The sequence below is a fragment of the Ursus arctos genome, unplaced genomic scaffold (assembly GCF_023065955.2).
Source record: "Ursus arctos isolate Adak ecotype North America unplaced genomic scaffold, UrsArc2.0 scaffold_33, whole genome shotgun sequence".
Taxonomy (NCBI): Eukaryota; Metazoa; Chordata; class Mammalia; order Carnivora; family Ursidae; genus Ursus; species Ursus arctos.
Genome location: NW_026623019.1, coordinates 4763932 through 4784416, shown reverse-complemented (window position 1 = coordinate 4784416; position 20485 = coordinate 4763932). Strand labels below are relative to the sequence as shown.

The 20485-nt window shown below is 37.1% G+C and overlaps 1 protein-coding gene across 4 annotated transcripts in view; it reads right to left on the bottom strand.

Annotated features, from left to right (window-relative positions):
* LOC113270150 (zinc finger protein OZF-like) overlaps window positions 1–19893 on the bottom strand; it is an 89243-nt gene extending 69350 nt beyond the window's left edge. For 3 of the 4 annotated variants that reach the window (XR_008956902.1, XR_008956901.1, XM_057305639.1), the window contains exons 1-3: window positions 19523–19893; window positions 18842–18889; window positions 6418–6544 (exon numbers count right to left, since the gene is read on the bottom strand). The gene's annotated coding sequence lies outside the window, so the exon portion shown is untranslated. Of the gene's footprint in view, window positions 1–4490; window positions 4738–6417; window positions 6545–18841; window positions 18890–19522 lie in introns of those variants that run through there. The other variant, XR_008956903.1, reaches the window with a different exon arrangement.
* Between the last annotated feature and the right edge of the window lie 592 nt (window positions 19894–20485).

Genomic DNA, 20485 nt, shown 5'->3' with positions numbered 1-20485 from the left:
AAACACTCTCAGCGAAACAGAAAAAAAGGGAACTTTCTCAGCTTGATTAAAATATCTGTAATAACTTACAGCTAACATCACACTTAACAGTGAGAAACTTGAAGCTTTCCTGCTAAGAGCAGAAATAAGCCAAAATGTCTTTTCTCACCACTGCTTTTTGATACTATACTGGAAATGCCAGTTAATGTAATAAGACAACGGACATAAAGGGCATACAGACTGGGAAGAAAGAAGTAAACTGTCTTTTCTCACAGATGACATGATCGTTTATGCAGAAAATCCAGACAGACAGACAAAAAACTGGAATAGGCAATTATAGCAAAATTGGAGGATATGAGATTAATATAAAAAAAAAGTTAATCACTTTTCTATACACCAGCAACGAACATGTGGAATTTTAAATTAGAAACATAATGTCATTTACATGGTATACCCCAAAATGAAATAATCAGGTATAAATCTAACAAAATATGCACAAGAACTATGAGAGAAAAATTCTGTAAAACTCTGAAGAAACGTAATAAAGACCTAAATAAATGGAGAACTCTTACATGTTCATGGTTAAGAAGAGTAATTTGTCAAGATGTCAGTTCTTCATAATTTGATCTATAGATTCAATGCAATCCCAGTCAAAATCTCAGAAAGTTATTTTATGGATATCTACTAAGTGAACCTGCTTATATGGAGGCAAAAGACACAGAATACCCACCATCAAACTGAAGAAGAAAAAGGTCAGATTGACACTACCCAACTTTAAGACTTAGTATAACCTTACAGTAATCTCGACAATGTGATATGGGGGGAAGTGAGACAAACAGATCAACAGAACAGGATAAAGAGCCCAAGAATAGACCCACAAATACATTGTCAACTGAGCTTTGACAAAGGTGCAAAGGCAATATAATGAAGATAGTCTTTTCCAAAACTAGTGCTGGGACAACTGGACACCCACATGCAAAAAAGTGAATCTAGACGAAGACATGCATACATCCTTCACAAAAATTTATTCAAAATGAAAAGAAAATTTATTCAAGATGGATTAGACCCTAATGTAAAAGGAAAAGCTATAAAATGAGAAGATAACAGAGAAGAAATCCTGATTGACCTTGGGTGTGGCAATGACTTTTTAGATACATAATCAAGGAACAATGGGGGGAAGATAAATTGGACTTTATTAAAATTAAATACTCTGGTCTGCAAAAGACAAGATTAACAGAATAAGATAAGCCATAGATTGAGAGAAAAGTACTTGCAAAAGATACATCTGGTAAGTGGCTGTTATCCAAAATACACAAAGAACTCTTAAAACTCAACAGTAAGAGAACAACCAACCCTATTAAAAAATGGGCAAAAGACCTTAACGGACTTCACCAAAGAAGATATACAGATAGCAAATAAGTATACGAAAAGATGTTCAACATCCTATGTCATCAGGAAGTTGCAGTTAAAAGAATGAGATCACCACCACACACCTATCAGAACGGCCAAAATCCAAAACACTGGCAACACCAAATGCTGGTATGGATGTGGAGCAACAAGAACTCTCAGATATCGCTGGTGGAAATGCAAAGACAACATGAGGTTTTCTATGATAAAAACTACCACATAACTAAGTACCAAGTGATAGTGAATACACACAAACTCTTCTAGAAAACCGAAGAACATATCTCAGGAGGCAAGCTTTACTACATTAGGAGAAAAGAAATCTCACTATAAAAAATATTTTACAAATACGTCATCTTTAAGAAAATGTTATTAAATGAATCTAACAATTGGTAAAAAGGATGATACATCATGACCAAGTGGGATTCATCCTAGGAATGCAAGCTTAACATTCCAAAAGAAATAAACTTCTCCATATTAACTGAAAAAGAAAAACCATACGATGATGTTAATATAAAGAAAGAGTTTGAAAAATTTAACACCTATTGATTAAATTAAAAATGAGGGAGGGGGACTTCCTTAACCTGATAAAGGACAGGTATGAAAAACCTACGGGAACATAGTACTTTGTGGTTTCTGGTTCAAGACAGTGCAGTAGGACTGCACTCACCCACTCCCAAAGACACACTGAGCCTACAGCTAATATGGAACAATATCCTCTTAAAAAAAAAAAACCTGAGGGCTGGCTGAGTAATGAATACAAATAGGGCAAAGAGAAGAAAACCACATCAAAGTGGGTAGGAGAGGCTGAGACACAATCTGGTCATAAACCCCACCACCACTTTGGTGACCCCCAAGTGTGAGGGAACTCAAAACCTAGAGCTTCTCCCTAATGCAAAGGGTTCAAATCCTGCATGAGGAACTCCCACTTTTAAGATCTGCACCAGAGAGATGAGCCTTTGATATAGAGAACTTTGAAAATCAACGGGGGATTGTGTCCTGAGACCCACGAATCTGGGGACCTGAGAAACAGTTCTTCATAAAAGGCTCTCATGCCTGGATTCACCCACCCCAGGGCCCAGTACCAAGGCAGTTGATGGCGCCTAGACTTCAAGTGAAGGAGGCTCACCTACTTATATTAAAGCACCGTCCTGAAGGGCAGGCACCTAACTGAGCACACACATCTAGGAGCCTGCTGGAACTCTCTGGGAATGCACACTGATGGACACCACCTCTGCATTCTCCCTATACGGTGCTCCAGAGCACCAGCATCTCCCGGGATGGAACCTTTACATGCATCGGGTGCCCTAATTTTTACAGTTGCTACACAGGGGATCCCTCCTGATCACATGACTCTGCAGACCAGGAAACTTGCATTCCTGGTCCCATGGGGCTGTAATAATTGGCATCACCCAGAAAGGAGCTCACACCATTGCTGACCCACCAAACTGTGTGGCTGCTGCCTGAGGACACCTCACATCACCTGGCTCAGATGTGGTGGGGCTTAAGCCCGTGGGTCCCACAGGACTGTTACCACCAAAGATTTCTTAAACACTCACCACCCCTGGGGCAGAACATGAGGCAACACACCCAGAAGCTCAATCCTTCTGTGAAAGAGGCTTATTAGCTAATCATCATCGCTGTGACATGAGAGGTAGGCTCCTCATGAAACACACATCTAAGGCTGCCTATACTCCCTTCCAGAAACCTCGGGGAGCAGACACGATCTCACTGCCTCTCTGTCATTCTCCAAAGCACTTGTGTCTCCCAATGGGGAGTTTTACATGCGTTTAACAGCATTCTTCACAGAGATATGACAAACAATCCTAAAATTTGTATGAAACCACAAAAAAGCTCAAATAGCCTAAGCAGTTTAGAGGAAGAAAAATGAAGCTGAAGGCATAACACTCCTTTTCTTGAAACTGTATCACAAAGCTATAGTAGTCAAAATAGTATGATATTGGCATAAAAACAGACTCACAGAGAAATGGAAGAGAACAGAGATCTCAGAAATATACCCACACATATATGGTCAATTAATTTAAGACAACGCAGCCAAGAATATACAAAAGGAAAAGGACAGTCTTTCAATATATGGTGCTGGGAAAACTGGGCAGCCACGTGCAAAAGAATGAAACCAAACCACTATCTTATACAGAAATTAACACTAAATGGAATAAAGATTTAATGTAATACCTGAGGTTAAAAAACTCCTTGAAGAAAACATACTCCGTAAATTGCCTGACACAGAGCTTGGTGAAGATTTTTTTAAATATGACACCAAAGGCAAAGGCAACAAAAACAGAAATAGAGTGGAATTATTATTATTTTTATTTTATTTTTTTAAAAGATTTTATTTATTCATTTGACAGAGACAGCCAGCCAGTGAGAGAGGGAACACAAGCAGGGGAGTGGGAGAGGAAGAAGCAGGCCTCCAGCAGAGAAGCCTGATGTGGGGCTCGATCCCCGAACGCCAGGATCACTCCCTGAGCCGAAGGCAGACGCTTAACGACTGCGCCACCCAGGCACCCCAGAAATAGAGTGGAATTATAACAAACTAAAAAATTTCTACACAACAAAGGAAACCATCAGCAGAATGAAAAGGCCATGTACTGAATGAGAGAAGATATTTGCAAATCATATATCTGATAGGGGGTTAATATCCAAAACACATAAGGAACTAATACAACTCAATAGCAAAAAACCAAACAATCCTTAAAAATGGGCAGAAAATCTGAACACATATTTTTCCAAGAAGACTTATAAATAACTAACAGACACATGAAAAGATGTTCAATATCATTAATCATCAGGGAAGTGAAAATTAAAAGCACAATGAGATATTACTTCACACCTGTCACAATGGCTAGTATCAAAAAGAAAAGAAATAACAAGTGTTGGTGAGGATATCGAGAAAGGGAACATTTGTGCACTGTTGGTGGGAATATGAATTAGTGCAGCCACTATGGAAAAATGTATGGAAGTTCTCAAAAAACAGAAAATACAACTATCGTATCTGGCAATTCCACTCCCAGGTATTTATATGAAAAAAAAAAAAAAGAATGCTACCTCAAAAAGATACATGCACCCATTTTTCATCGAGGAATTATTTTACAATAGTGAAGATAGGAAAATAACCTGAGTGTCCATTTATGGACAAATGGTTAAAGAAATCATGCTATATACACACAATAGAATATTATTCAGCAGAAAAACAAATGAAATCTTACCACTTGCAACAAATGGTTGGACCTCGAGGGCATTATGCTAAGTGAAATCTGGCAATCGGAGAAAGACAAATACCATATAATCTCACATATATGTGGAATCTTAAAAACAAAACAAAAAAAATCCCTGCAAACAAACAAAAAAAACAAGTTTATAGATACAAAGAACAGATTGGTGGTTGTCAGTGGCAATGGGTGGGGGTTGGGGAAAATGGGCGAAGGGGGTATTAAATATTTGAAAAATTAAAAAAAACCTAAAGTGATTGGGGGAACAAAAAAGAAAGAAAGTCTTATAAAAAGAAAACTTTGTAAATGAATGTTTTGCCCTTCAGATTAGGAACAAGACAAAGTGGTCCTCTCTCATCATTTATATTCGGTATACATTATATTGCAAGTCTTAACAAGTTTCATAAAGGAAGAGAAATAAATAGCATAAAGACTGGAAAAAAATCTTTATTCATAGATGACATTATTATATACATAAAATATATCATGGAATTTTCAAAACATGTACTACAAATAATGAGGTTGATAATGTTATGAGGTATGATGTTAATACAAATAAATTACTTGTATTTTTACATTTTCCCCAAAATTAGAAATTAAAATTAAAGATATCACTTAAAATATTAAAATCATGAAAGCTATGCATACATCTACTCATGTAAGTGTTAAGATGAAAACAAATAATGGAAAGGAAAATTTAAAAAGCCAACATAGCAGAAAAATCTCACTGACCTTTTGTTAGGCAAAGATGTCTTAAAAAGGAGGGAAACAGCATTAAGACATAAAAGAACACAAAGTGATATGACTTCAAGATGAAGATCTTTTGTCTTTCAAAAGACGCTGTTAAGAAAAAGGTGAGCCACAGGTGTGGAAAAAAGTTCAGAAAACATTTATCTTATAATGGTCACCTCTATTACGTAAAGAATTGTTTCAACCCAGGTAAGACCAAAAAAAAAAAAAAAAGATAGAAAAAGAAGATGAGTTAAAGATTTGAAGAGATACTTCATAAAAGATATGCAAATAGCCAAAATGCACATGAAAAGATGCCCATCATCATTTTCCACCATGGAATTGTAAATTAAAATCCAGTAAGTTATAACCTGGTGCCAACTGAACTGGTTGAAATTAGTTGAAATTAACAATACCTGGGGTGTAGGTGAGAACGTGGCTCAGCCAGAACTCTCATATGTTGCTGATGGGCATGAAATAGCGTAGTCACTTTGGAAACATCTGGCAGTTACTTATAAAAAGTTATGGTAGTAAAAGACCCAGGAAAACCTCTCCTAGGTTTTCACACAAGAGAAATGAAAACACGTTTGCACAAAAACTTGCGCTGGAATGTTTGTACAAGCCTTACTCAGATAGTGCCCAATCTGAAAATGATTAGTATCTATTCAAAAGGATACTACTAATATAAAGAATAAACGACACACAAAACATGCATGAATCTTAAAATAATTATTTTTGGTGAAAGAAGTAAAGGAAAAAGAGTATGCACTGTGTGATTCCATTTATATGAAAGTCTAGAAAAGGCAAAACAGTTACAACAGAGAGCGGATCAGTAGTTTAAGGGGTGAAAGCAGGAGGAGGGAACAGGAAACAAAACACTTTAGGGTGATGGAAATAGTCTATACATGATGTGGGTGGTAAAAATCAACAAATACATTTCTCAAAACTTGACAAATTATATCTAGGAAATGGCTGAGTCTTATTTTTGGTTAATTACAGCCCAATAAAGTGATTTAAAAAAAAAGAAAGAAACAGACTGCAATAGAGAGTCAGACACATAAGGTAAACTCACCCACGGAGACGAGGTGGCTGAAGGTCTCCAGCATCACATCTCTGTACAGAGTCCGCTGAGCAGGGCCTATTTTCTGCCATTCTTCCTGGGTGAACTCCACAGTCACATCCTTGAATGACACGGATGCCTGTAATAGCACATTTCTGTTCAACCTGAACAGTTCAGAGACAGGCGACATGGAAAATGCCCTTTGGAACTAATTCTATCATGTTTACTGTAGAGTTTAAAACAACACGTTACAAAGGATGCCTGTTATAGCCTTAACGCTGTCTTCCAATTTGGGGATACATAATGAATACAAATATTCTCATGTCCTGATTCATTGGCAATTACTTATAAATTATATACATGCACCATCCGTTAACTTGATACCTATAATGTTTAGTGGGATTTTTTTTTTTTGTTTAGATCAAGTTACTAAGAAAAAAAAAAAAGATCTTTCTATATTTGATCCTATACCCAATGTTTTGTCCCAAGCCTCTCTAGGGTATACAACACTCCCACTCAGAGTCTTTTGCTAGGGTAATGGGGAATCAATGAAGGGGCTAATGTAAGCCCTGGATATATCCACACATAACTACATATTTATTTTAGAATTGACCTAGAGGAAGAGTGGAGTATGTTTTAAGCAGAAGAGATCAATTTAAGAGCAGCAAAGCAATGGGAATGAAACATAGGAAACTAATTCTCCAAGAGAAGGAAGCACTAATTTCTTGGTCAGTTCCACAGAGAAGCAGCATAACCAGAGGGGCAGATGCTGATGCCATATACTGAGACTGGAAAAAGAGGTAAAAAGGGTTGGGGAGAGGATCAGTGAGGCACATCTTGTTTATGTTGTACTCAAAATATGTGTGGACACACAGGAAAGTTATCCACTGTGTAGCTGGTTACGTGATTTTGTAGCATATGAAATCTACAATAAAGATAAGGATTATAATAGACGTTAGTCATTAAGGTGATAACTGAAATCATAATACAGAATCTGCTGGCTCAGACGTGACATATACTGAGGGGAGAAAAGGTCCAAAACTGAAATTGAGAGAATACCAATATTTACCAGAAAAAGAATAAACCAAGAAGGCAGAGAAAAAATTTATTATTGGTGGTAAGAGAAAATGGACAAAGTAGGTTATTAGAAATTAAGAGACCATTTCAGGCATAAATGATTGCTCTAGTTCATGATAATAGACTGAACATATGCATTTACATCGTATCCCCTAAACACACTCTGGTGAAATAAAAAACCTACTATGGATATACAACAAAGGAAGACAAGAACACTGCCATGAAAGACTGGGAAATCTGACTAAATTCTTGAAGGTAAAGAGTAGACAGTATCAGATAAGAAAAACAGGGAAAGGTTGCTTAAAATCGAATATAGACACAGAGGGAGGCAAAGAAAGTAGGCTTCTGATGAAAGCTCAGAAAAATGATTAGGGTCAAGTTCAGCAACACTTAGAATCATCAGTGTGCTATAGGGTGAATGACTGGCCGAGCAATTCATCAAAGAACAATCAGATAATATTGGAGATGCTCGACCTGTGTTTTGAGCAGACTATATGAAGAAAATCTACATCAGGTGGAGAAATACTTCAGGAGTTATCGGTGTAGATAAGGCAGTGAAAGGGAGAAGAGAGCTATTCTGGCACTTGATATTTAAAGACATCAAATTTAGAAATTTCATTTTCTAATTGTTTGTTGCTGACATAGATATAAATTTTTATCTGCATAAATTCCTAATTTTTCATACTGATCTTGTATCTAGCATCATAAAGTCTAATACTTAACCAAAGATACGTCTAGATTTTCTACATCAGCAATGATATCATCGATAAACACTGGTGAAATTTTTTTATTTCTTGCTTTCTGATCTTTACTTTTTCTCGCCTTATTTCACTGGCTAAGACTTCCAACATTTTTCATCCCAGGAAAAGTTTTCCTAGTGAACTATGAATTACAAACTTTTGAAAAAGTTTTTGCTAGATATAGCTTATAAAAATAAGGAAGATTCCTTCATTTGTAGAATGCTAGAAATTTTAATATTCTTTTTTAAAAAGATTTTATTTATTTACTTATCTGAGAGAGAGAGAGTGTGTGTGAGCAGGGGGAAGAGCAGAGGGAGAAGAACAAGCAGACTCCGTGCTGAGTGCGGAGCAAGATGCAGGACTCGATCCCATGACCCTGAGATCATGACCTGAGCCAAAATCAACAGTCAGATGTGTAACTGACTGAGCCACCCAAGCACTCTGGAAATTTAAATATTCTAAAATTTATTTCCCACATCCAATAGTATGATCATGGTTTCTTTCCTTTGGTGTTAGTACAATGAATTATACTGATTTTTGCTAAATTGCTAATTCCAACTAGAATTTCAAATAAGTATATCTTCTTCATTATGTATTAACTATACACATACACAGTTTACTTATCTTGGCTTGAAAATTCATATGGAAAGCTAAAGAAGCATATGTAGCCAGAAAATATTTAAGAACAATGATGCTGGAATTGTGGTACCTGACACTCAAACTGTGTAAAGTTTTAATAGATGATGAGTTGGAATGACCCACAAACAGAAGAGAAGTTAAAAATGACTACGAATACAGGTGATTTTTGAAGGAGAAAAAGGATAGCATCTTTTATTTTTGGAAAAAATATAAACTTTCAAAAATGTCATATGTATAATTAAATAGGAAGGGTAAGAAAGTTAGATCTATATCTCACACCACTGAGCAAGGTAAAATTAGAGTGGACTGAACATATAAATGTAAAAAATAAAGCTAATCAAATTCTATAACACAACACGGGAAAGTTTCTTTTACAATTTAAGACTAGGAAATGGAGGGTTCTGGTCAAGTTGGCGACATAGCAAGTTCCTGTCTCACCTCCTCCCACAGACACACCAAATCTACAGCTACACATGGAGCAATTTCCTCAGAAAGAAATCAAGAGAACAGCTGAACAACTTCTATATATTAAGTGAATAAGAAAATGCCCACATCAAAATGGATCTCGGTACACCCTCAGCTACTGGGAACCACTAGGAACGAAGGAAACAGGTTAGACCACCACAAAGATTTGAGAGACAACCAAGGGCGTGGGCTGGGCTGAAAGATAAGGCCCATCTTCCACACTACACTACTGTCAAGACTGGAAGAAGTGGCTGTTTTTTCTAATGTGCACAAACCAACACAGAGAGAAAAGAAAAATGAAGAAACAGAAATATGGTCCAAAAAAAAGAGAACAAGATAAAACCTCAAAAATGTCCTTAATGAAAAGAAGATTAGTGAGGTACCTGATAAGACTTCAAAATAGTGGTCATTAAGATTCTCACTGAGGTCAGGAAAACAATGCATAAAGTAAAATTTTCAAGGAAGAGATAGAAAAGATGAGAAATTAACAGAAATAGAGCTGGAGAATACAGTGAATGAACTAAAAATTTCAATAGAGGGGTTCAACAGTAGCCTGGATCAAGCAGAAGAAAGGATCAGTGAACTTGGTAACAGGGAAGTAGAATTCAATAATTAAGAAGCAGAAAAGGAAAAAGAATGAAAAGGAATGAAAATAGCTTAAGGGAATTATGGAAAACCATCAAGTGGACTGTATTTGCATTATAGGGGCTCCCAGAAGGAGAAGAGAACCAAAAAAAGAGCAGAAAGCTTATTCAAAGAAATAATGTAATGGTGGTGGGTGAATAACTTATAAATCTACAATGAAGGTTAAAGACAAAGTATTATAGTAATAACTATGACTACGATAATTTGTTACTGATATATAAGGTAAAAAGATGGAATTGTGACATCAAAAACATAATGTCAGGAGCAGAATAAGAATGCAGAGCTGAGGTACGCATTCAAAATTCACTGGTAATCAGCTTGAAACAGACTGCTATAAATATAACATGTTTTACGTAACCCTCACGGTAACCACAAGCAAAAACCTTTAGAAAACCAAAAGCTAAATCAAAGCATACCACTACAGAAAATCACCAAGTCACAAGGAATGGACAAAGAGAAGAAAGGAACAAAGGAATTACCAAAAGCCAGAAAAACAATGAACAAATGGCAACATAATTATAAATAATTATTTTAATGTAAATGGACTAAATTCTTTAATCAAAAGAGAATAGCTGAATAGATTTTTTTTTTTTTTAAAGTTACAACTACAGGCTGCCTACAAAAGACTCACTTCAGCTTTAAGGACACACAAACTGAGAGTGAAGAGATCCAAAAAGATATTCCATGTAAATGGAATTAAGAAGAAAATAAGGATAGCTATACTTACAACAAATAAAACAGACTTTAAGACAAAGACTGTAACAAGAAACAAAGAAGGTAATTATAGAGTGATAATGGATCCATCCAACATGAGGATGTAACATTAGTAAATATTTATACCCAACATAGGAGTACCTAATAGCATACAGAAATTAATGGATCTGAAGGTAGAAATAGACAGGAATACAATAGTAGTTTGGGACTGCAATATCCTACCTGTAACAATGGATAGATCATTCAGGAAGAAAATCAATAAGGAAACATAAGACAAACTACATGTTATACCAAATGGACTTCACAGACATTTATAAACATTCTATCTAAAAACAGCAAAATACACATTCTTCTCAAGTGCGCTTGGAAACATTCTCCAGGATACATCACATGTTAGACCACAAAACAAATCTTAATAAATTTAAGAAGACTGAAATCATATATATATATACATATTTAAAGATTTTATTTATTTATTCGACAGAGAGAGAGACAGCCAGCGAGAGAGGGAACACAAGAAGGGGGAGTGGAGAGGAAGAAGCAGGCTCCCAGCGTAGGAGCCTGACGTGGGGCTCGATCCCAGAACACTGGGATCACGCCCTGAGCCAAAGGCAGACGCTTAACGACTGAGCCACCCAGGTGCCCCAAGACTGAAATCATATTAAGCATCTTCTCTGACCACAATGGTATAAAACTAGAAATAAACTGCAATTACTCCAGAAAATGCACAAATATGTGGATATTAAATGACATGCTACCAACCAACCAATGGATCAAAGAAGAAATAAAATGAGAAATCAAAAAATATCTTGAGACAAGTGAAAATGGAAACACAACATACTAAAACTTATGAGACATAGCAAAAGCAGTTTGAAGAGGGGAATTCATGGTAATAAATGCTTACATCAATAAACAGACTTCAAATAAGCAATCTCACTTTACACTTTAAGGTAATGAAAAAGACAGAGTGGAAATAAATGAAACAGAAACTAAAAAGACAATAGAAGAGACTAATGAAACTAAGAGCTAGTCTTTCCAAAGAAAAAATAGACAAACCTGTAGCTAGACTCATCAGGAAACTAAGAGAATGCAAATAAATACACAAATTTAGAAATAAAAGAAGAGGGGCACCTGGGTGGCTCAGTCTGTTAAGTGTCGACTTTTGATTTTGCCTCAGGTCATGATCTCAGGGTCCTGGGATGGAGTCCCACACGGGGATCCGTGCTCTGTGGGGAGTCTACTTGAGGATTCTCCCTCTTCCTCTCCCTTTGCCCCTCCCCCTGTTTGCGTGTGCACTTTCTCTCTAAAATAAATAAATACATCTTAAAAAAAAAGAAAAAGAAATGAAAGAGAAGACATTACAACTAATACCACAAAATACAAAGGTTCACAAGACTACTATGAACAATTATACCCCAACAAATTGGACAATCTGGAAAATCTGAGCAGACTGATTGCTAACAAGAAGATTGAATCAGCAATCAAAACCTCCCAATATGCGAACTCCAGGACCAGATGGCTTCACTGGTGAATTCTACTAAACATTTAAAGAAGAATACCAAACCTTCTCAAACTCTTCCAAAAAGTGTAAGAGAAGGGAATACTTTGAAACTAATTTTATGAAGCCAGCATTCCTGATACGAAGAATGGACAAGGACACTATAAAAAAATTACAGGTTAATATACCCAATGAACACAGATGGAAAATTCTCAACAAAACTGGCAAACCTGGTTCAGTAATACATTAAAAGGACCATATACTGTGATCAAGGGGAACTTATTACAGGGATGAAAGGATGGCTCAACACCCACAAATCAATCTATCTGTAACAAAATTAATAAAATTAATAAAAATTATATGATTGTTTCAATAGATGCAGAAAAAGCATCTGACAAAATCCAATATCCGTTCATGATAAAAACTCTCAACAAAGTGGGTAGAAAGGGAATATATCCCAACATAATAAAGGCTATGTTTGACAAACCCATAGCTAACATCATACTCAATGAGGGAAAGTTGAAAACTTTTCCTTTGAGATCAGAAACAAGGCCAGGATGTCCTCTCTTGCCGCTTTTATTCAAAATAGTACTGAAGTCCTGGCCAGAGCAATTAGGTAAGAAAAAGGAAAAAAAAAAAAAAAGGAATCCAAATGGTAAAGGAAAAAGTAAAACTGTTTCTATTTATAGGTGACATAACATTAGATATAGAAAGCTCTAAAGACTCCACTAAAACTGCCAGAACTAATAAATTCAATAAAGTTGCAGTATGTAAAATCAATATTCAAAAATCAATGGTTTCTATATATCACAGTGAACTATCAGAAAGGGAAATTAATACAATCCCATGTATAATTTCACCAAAAGTACAAACCTAGGAATAAATGTAACCAAGGAGGTAAAAGATCTATGTAATAAACACCATAAGACATTGGTGAAAGTAACTGAAGAAGACATGAATAAGTGGAAAGATATATGCCATGCTCATGGATTGGGAAAATTAATACTGTTAAAAAAAATCCTAAAATTTGTATGGAACCACAAACGATCAGAAATAGTGCAAGCAATCTTGTGAAAGAACAAAGCTGGAGACATCACACTCCCTGATTTCAAATGATATTACAAAGCAACAGTAATCAAAACAGTATGGTACTAGCATAAAAATAGGCATACTGACCAAAGGAACAAAACAGAGCCCAAAAATAAATGAACAAATATGGCCAATTAATTTATGACAAAAGACACAAGACTATACAGTGGGAAAAGGACAGTCACTTCAATAAAAGTGCTGGGAAAACTGGACAGCCACATTGAAAAAATTAAACTGGACCACTATCTTATACCATACAGAAAAATCAAATCAAAGTGGATTAAACACTTGAATGTAAGACCCGCAGCCACAAAACTCCTAGAATAAAATGTAGAGTTAAGCTTTTTGACATCGGCCTTGATGATTACTTCTGGATTTACACCAAAGGCAAAAATAAACAAGGGGGCCAACATCAAACTAAAAAGCTTCTGTACTGCAAAGAAACCATTACCAGAATGAAAAGGCAACCTTCTAAATGGGAAAAAATATTTGCAAATGAAAAACTCATATGGGGTTAATAACCAAAACTCTTTATATAAGAACTCATACAACTCAGCAAAAAAAAAAAAGCCCAATCTGATTAAAAAATGGGCAGAGGAACGGAATAGACATTTTTCTAAGGAAGAAATCTAAATGGCCTGCAGGTATATGAAAAAATGCTCTACATCACTAATCATCAGGGAAATGCAAATCGAAACCACAATGAGATACCACATCTGTTTGAATGGCTATCATATAAAAGACAAGAGACAACAAGTGTTGGTGAGGATGTAGAGAAAAGGGAACCCTTGTCACTGTGGGTGGGAGAGTAAATTGGTGCAGCTACTATGGAAAAGAATATGGAGGTTACTAAAAAAATTAAAAATAGAACTACCATATGACCCAGCAGTAGTACTCCTGGATATATATCTAAAGGAAGTGAAATAACTATTTCAAGGAGGTACCTTCACCCCCTATTCATTGGAGCATTATTTACAATAGGACATGTAAATAATCAGGCATCCATCAATGGATGGATGGATTAAAAAAAAAGGGGGACATTATATATATATATATATATTTATATATATATATATATATATACACACACACACATATATATGTGTGTGTGTAATACACATACTACAAATATCATATATATGTATAATATATATATCACATATATATATTATTCAGCCATAAAAAAGAAACAAATCCTGCCATTCACAACAACACAGATGGCCACTGAGAGCCTTGTACTAAGTAACAAAAGTCACATATAGAAAGACAAACACTGAATGATCTCACTTACATGTGGAATCTACAAAAGTCAAACTCGCCGAAATGGAAAATAGATTGGTGGTTGCCAGAGGTGGGGTGTGGGGGGTAGTGGTAACTGAGGGGATTGTGTGAAGACGGTCAAAGGTACAAGCTTCCAGGTACAAGATAATTAAGTTCTGGGAATGTGATACACGGCACGGTGACTACAGTTAACAATACTGCCTGTATATTTGAAAGTTGCTAAGAGAATGAATTCTAAAAGTTTTCATCACAAGGAAAACAATTCTAACTATGTGAAGTGAGGGATGTTAGCTAAACTTACCGTGACAATCAATTTGCAATATATACATACATCAAATCATTTTGGTGCATATCTTAAACAAATGCAATATCACACATCAATGATATCTTAGCAGGACTGGGGAGGGGAGTGGAAAATACCCAAATAGGACTCAAAATCCAGAATTCATAAAATAAAAGGCTGCTGAAATTGATGATAATAAAAATTAAATTTCTTTATGGCAAAAGATAGAAATTATAAGCAGGGCCAAAATATAACATATTAGAGAAAAATATGCAATCTACATCACAGGCACAGGTGAATCTCAAAATACAAATAAAGATCAAAACACAAAGTAGAATCAGGATAAAAAATATGCAATTTAAAAAAAGGGAGTGCAATGGACCCAAATCATAAAACAATGTTCATCAGATAACCTGAGACGTAAAACAAAACAGGTTCTTATCCCATTGTCAAAACTCCTACCTTCGGCAGCACACTCTATTTGCAAAGCTACAGGGAAACAGGTACTTTCATACTGTTGGCTCCACCTTCAAAATATACCCAGATTCTGACCACCTCAAGATATCCTCAGTGCTAACTTACTACCACAGATTCTTACTTGAATCACTTGAATAGCTTCCTAAATTGTCAGTGCTTCAACCAGTGCCCCACTAGAGTCAATTCTTAAACAGGAGCAAGTGATTCTTCTAAAATGTACAACAGATCATGTTCTTTCATAGCTCCTAACCCACCTTATCACTAAATAAATGAAAAGCTATAGTGTGTTCAGGGACTGGAAGGCTCAGTACGCTCCAATGTCAGTTGTTAGTTCTCCCTAAGTTCATCTACAGATCTCATACGATCCCAGGCAAAAACCCCAGGAAGCTTTTAGGAGACAGAATGATTCTAAATGGAAAAAGATAGGACCAGAATATGCAAAATAATTCTGAAACGAGAACAGAGTTGAAGAACTCACATTACATTTCAAGATATGTAATTAATCAATTACACATTAATTAAAACATGTAATTAGAATAATCAAGACAGTGTGGTAAAGGCAAAATGATACAGAAAACAACAGAACAGAGTCCAGATATAGAGGGACACAGAGTCAAATGACTTCCAACAGAGGTGCTGACGCAATTCAGTGGAGATAAAGTAACTTCTTAACAAATGGTACTGGGAGTAATAAAGCCCCATAAGACAGGGAAAAAAAAAACTTTCCTTGAACAGTTACAACTTGTATCATAAACAAAAATTAAACTCAAACCGGTCATAAATGTAAAATCCACAACTATAAACTTTTAACAGATAACACAGGAATATATTTGTGACCCTGATTAGGCAAAGATTCCTTAGATGGGACCAAAGGAAAAAAAAAAGAAAAAAACCAAACAACCCATAAAGTCTGATATTTCGATAAACTTTAAATTGATCAATTAAAAATGTCTGTTCTTAGAAGACAGCATTAAGCAAATGAAAAGATAAGTCATGGATTAGAAAACATCCATAAAACATTACCGATAAAGGACCTGTGTCGGAATAGCTAAACAACTCTCAAAATTTGGGAATAAGAAAAACTCAATTAGAAAACACTGACAAAAGATTTGAGAAAAGATCTGATATTTCACCACGAGGAGGGACAGACAGCAAAGATGCGAACGAAATCATGCTCAACACCATCAGACATCAGATTAAACTAAAAACAAAACGAAATACCTGGACGTGCCTGGCGAGGTGGCTTAAATTGAAAACAAACTAATTCACCCGAAAAACAAAAACAAATAACCCTACACAAGTTCCTCATCCCAAACTGACAATTCCAAATGCTGGCGAGGATTCAGAGCATCTAGAAATCTCAATGGCATGGTCACTCTGAAAAACAGTATGGCAGCCTCTTATGATGTTAAACATCCATCTTATATACATACCACATCTTACTACAAAACCCAGTATTCCACACACTCTTAATCATCTTCTCAAGAGAAATGAAGGTATGTGTCCACGCAAAAGAGACCGAAAAATGAACACTTATTGCAGCTTTATTCACAAAGCCAAAAGCTGGGAACAACACAAACGTCCATCAACTGGTAAAAGGATTAACAAATTGTGATAGATCCACTCATTGGAAAACGGGACAAACTACTGAAAGATCCAACAGCATGGATGGGTCTCAACTGTACTACGTGGGTGAAAAGTGTGATGGCCTTCAATTCCGCACACGGACTGTCCTGTTTTACCTATTCAGCTGAGTACAGCCACCCTGGCCTACTGCTGTTCTTGCTGGTTACAGACCTCTGGTCCATGCTGCCCCAGGGCACTTGCACGGGCAGCTTGCTTGGCTTCCAGTGTTCTTCTGTAGATACCTGAAAGTCTTCCTTCCTCACAACTGTCAAATGTTTTTTCAAGTATTTTCTCAGAGAAGCCTAACTGATCAACTTATTCAAAATTAAAACTGGTCCTCACAACATGTTCCTTGTTTTATTTCTTCTGTATCGATTATCAAATAACAAAGTCTTTAAAGTTTATGACCTCCCATCATCTGAATGTAAGCTACAGGAGGGCTGTTCCCAATCAGGGATTGTCAGCTGTTTACGCAGTAACTACCACACCAGATGTGGCACTACAGGTGCTCAATATACCAATTTTTAAAAAATTAAATTTAATTTTACTTAAATTCAATTAACTAACATATAGTATATTATTAGTTTCAGATGTACAGTTTGGTGATTCATCAGTCTTATATAATACACAGTGCTCATTATATCTCGTGCCCTCCTTAATGCCCATCATCCAGGTACCCCATCCCCCACCCACCTCCCTTCCAGCAGCCCTCAGTTTGTTTCATACAGTTAAGAGTCTCTTACGGTTTGTCTCCCCCTCTGGTTTCATCTTATTTTATTTTTCCCTCCCTTCCCCTATGATCCTCTGATTTGTTTCTTAAATTCCACATATGTGTGAAACCATATGATAATTGTCTTTTTGTGACTGACTTATTTCGCTCTGCCTAATACCCTCAGTTCCATCCACGTTGTCGCAAATGGCAAGATTTCAATTTTCTGATAGCTGAGTAGCATTCCATTGTATATGTATGTCACCTCTTCTTTATCCATTCATCTGTCGATGGACAACTAGGCTCTTTCTGTACTTTGGCTATTGTGGACACTGCTGCTGTTGATACACCAATTTTGAACAAACACTTCATATGCACCAATACAAATATAACAGCCACTATGGAGGACAATTATACAGTATTGAACAAAATGAAGCTGCATTTAAGCTCTGACCATTTTAGCCTATAGTTTCACCCATACAAACATAAAAATTATCAACAACCCAAATGTCTTTCAATAGAAGGCTGACTAAATAATCAGTACTTTTACATAATGGAATATTACGCAGCTATATAAAAAATGAATATGCTTTTTAAGTATAAATATGGAAACATGTCCAAATTATATTTATGAAAAAACAAGCCATAAAGCAAGAATATACAGTATGCATAACTGTTGGTTCCAACGAAAATAGTGGAGGACATCACATAGGTAGGAACAGGGATGCTAGCAGGAGTAGGGCTTCTCAGTATGTATCTTGGAGCCATATGAATGCGTTATATATCCAAAATTTAAAAAAAAAAAATGACAGATGGATATGCAGAAGCAGAAGGACCAAGACATTGGGTATATGTTCCCTTAGCTCACAGGATTTAGTGTACACTGTCAGCATAAAATCTGAGCCCACCCTCAGACCTTGGAATTCTAATTCTAGTTCCACCTTTGGGCCAACTAGAACATAACTTCTGCACGTTTATGACTAAAACAACATCTTAGCAAACTGTCACAGGAAGGACTCTACTTATACTGATAAAGGGTGCCCACTCGCATCCGAATATTAAAAATCAGGATTAACAGCAAACAGTGTAAAATAGTGTAATAAAGTAAAGCTTAACTTGATCTAATCTGAACGTATGGACTCTATAAACTTAAGTTCATCTAATACAAAGTGAGGAATGAGTGAAATGCTCACCTGAGATGTGTTCATTTTCGGTCCCTCTTGGGAGATTATAAGGCTCAGCTGGGTGGAAAGAAAGAGGGAGTCAAGAGACGGGGCATATCTCACTGCTCCTAAATTCACTTCCACAAAGTCTCAGAATCCCAGATGGGGCACAGGCTCCCTACAGGAATAGGGCGTTTGAGCCCTTGAAAAGACATGGAATGACCATGCAGAGCCAACAAAAACTGTCCACATGAGTCCCTGAAGTGATTATGGGAACATAAACCGACAGGTTACTACACTTTTTTTTTATCAACTTAAAAAAATAATAGAAAAAACAACAACAAATGATTCAAGTATACGAAAAGACAAAGCACTGCTCTTTCATTAAAATAAAGACAGAAAAAAGATTCAGGCTCCATCTTTATCCACCGTCCTAGGAATATCATTTTACCCCTTGCGTTAGGGAACACAGAGAGCAAAGTAAAAGGGACAGGACGGTGGACACCCTGCTGGCCCTCTCAGACTCTAGTATCTCACTAATCCGAGACTTAGATTTCCCACAGGGACAAAGCGTGTGCTTCTACTTGGACCTGGCTCCAGGCTACAGGTTTCACCGGTGACCTCTTACCTAACTCAGAGAAGAGCCAAGAAACAGACCTTATTATTATCCTCATTTCCAGAAAAGTAACAGGCGGCAGACTTGAAATTTACCTAGTCTTTGCGGCTCCCCAACTCGGGCTCCACCGCAGACCCGCCTCCCGAGCTTTCCAGCACGTTCTCTGTCAACGTTAGGAACGCGCTTTCCCCTCCTGCTGCGGTGAAGCGTTTTCCCGGGTCGAGCTGCAGGCAGGGTCGGGCGCACGGTCTCCGCACAGCCCGGCCCGCGCCGAGCACCTGCTTCTGACCGGGCTCAGCCCCACCTGCCCACGGTGACTGCGGGGCCTGGCGCGCGCCCCGGGCTCGGGAGGTCCCCCCCAGCCGCTCCCAGGTGTTATTCACCGCCCTCGCACAAGCCCAGCCTTCCACGCTGACTCCGCACTTGCGCCAAGCCCCGCCACTCAGCGCTCTCGTCCCACGTGTGCACCTCCTCCCCACAAGGACCAAGATCCGAGAGGAAGAGGCGGGGCTGGGAACGCACATGCGCAGAAGAAAGCCAGAGGACCCGTTCCCAGAGTGCTGCGCGGTGATCCCTCTAGAGTTGACTACATTTCCCATTGTCCTCTGCCCTCGCTTCTTCGCGGTATTTTCCGCTTTTTGAGACATTTGGTAAAATATTGTCGGTGACCATCTTTCTGCCCACGTTCTTTTAGAGCCCCCAGATGTTCTTGTTTCATTGTGACTTTACAGTCCAATGCTATGTTTGCCCCTCGATCAGATCCCAATGGAAAAAACAGCAGCTACCACAGACTATGGGGATAATTTGGGAAATTCGAATATGCGCTGGTAATTTGGAATATTAAGGAACAGACGATTACTCTTCTTTGGTGTGAAACTAGTATGGGAATCACATAGGAAATATTGTAATTTCTTTAAAGGCATGAATAGTTAAGTATTTAGGATTGAAATTATGCATTTGTAATTTGACTTTACCTTTTTAAAGAAAAAACATATATGGCAAAACTTTTAAGATCGAAGAATGGGTGCTTATTTTGATGTATTCTGATTTTCTGTGTG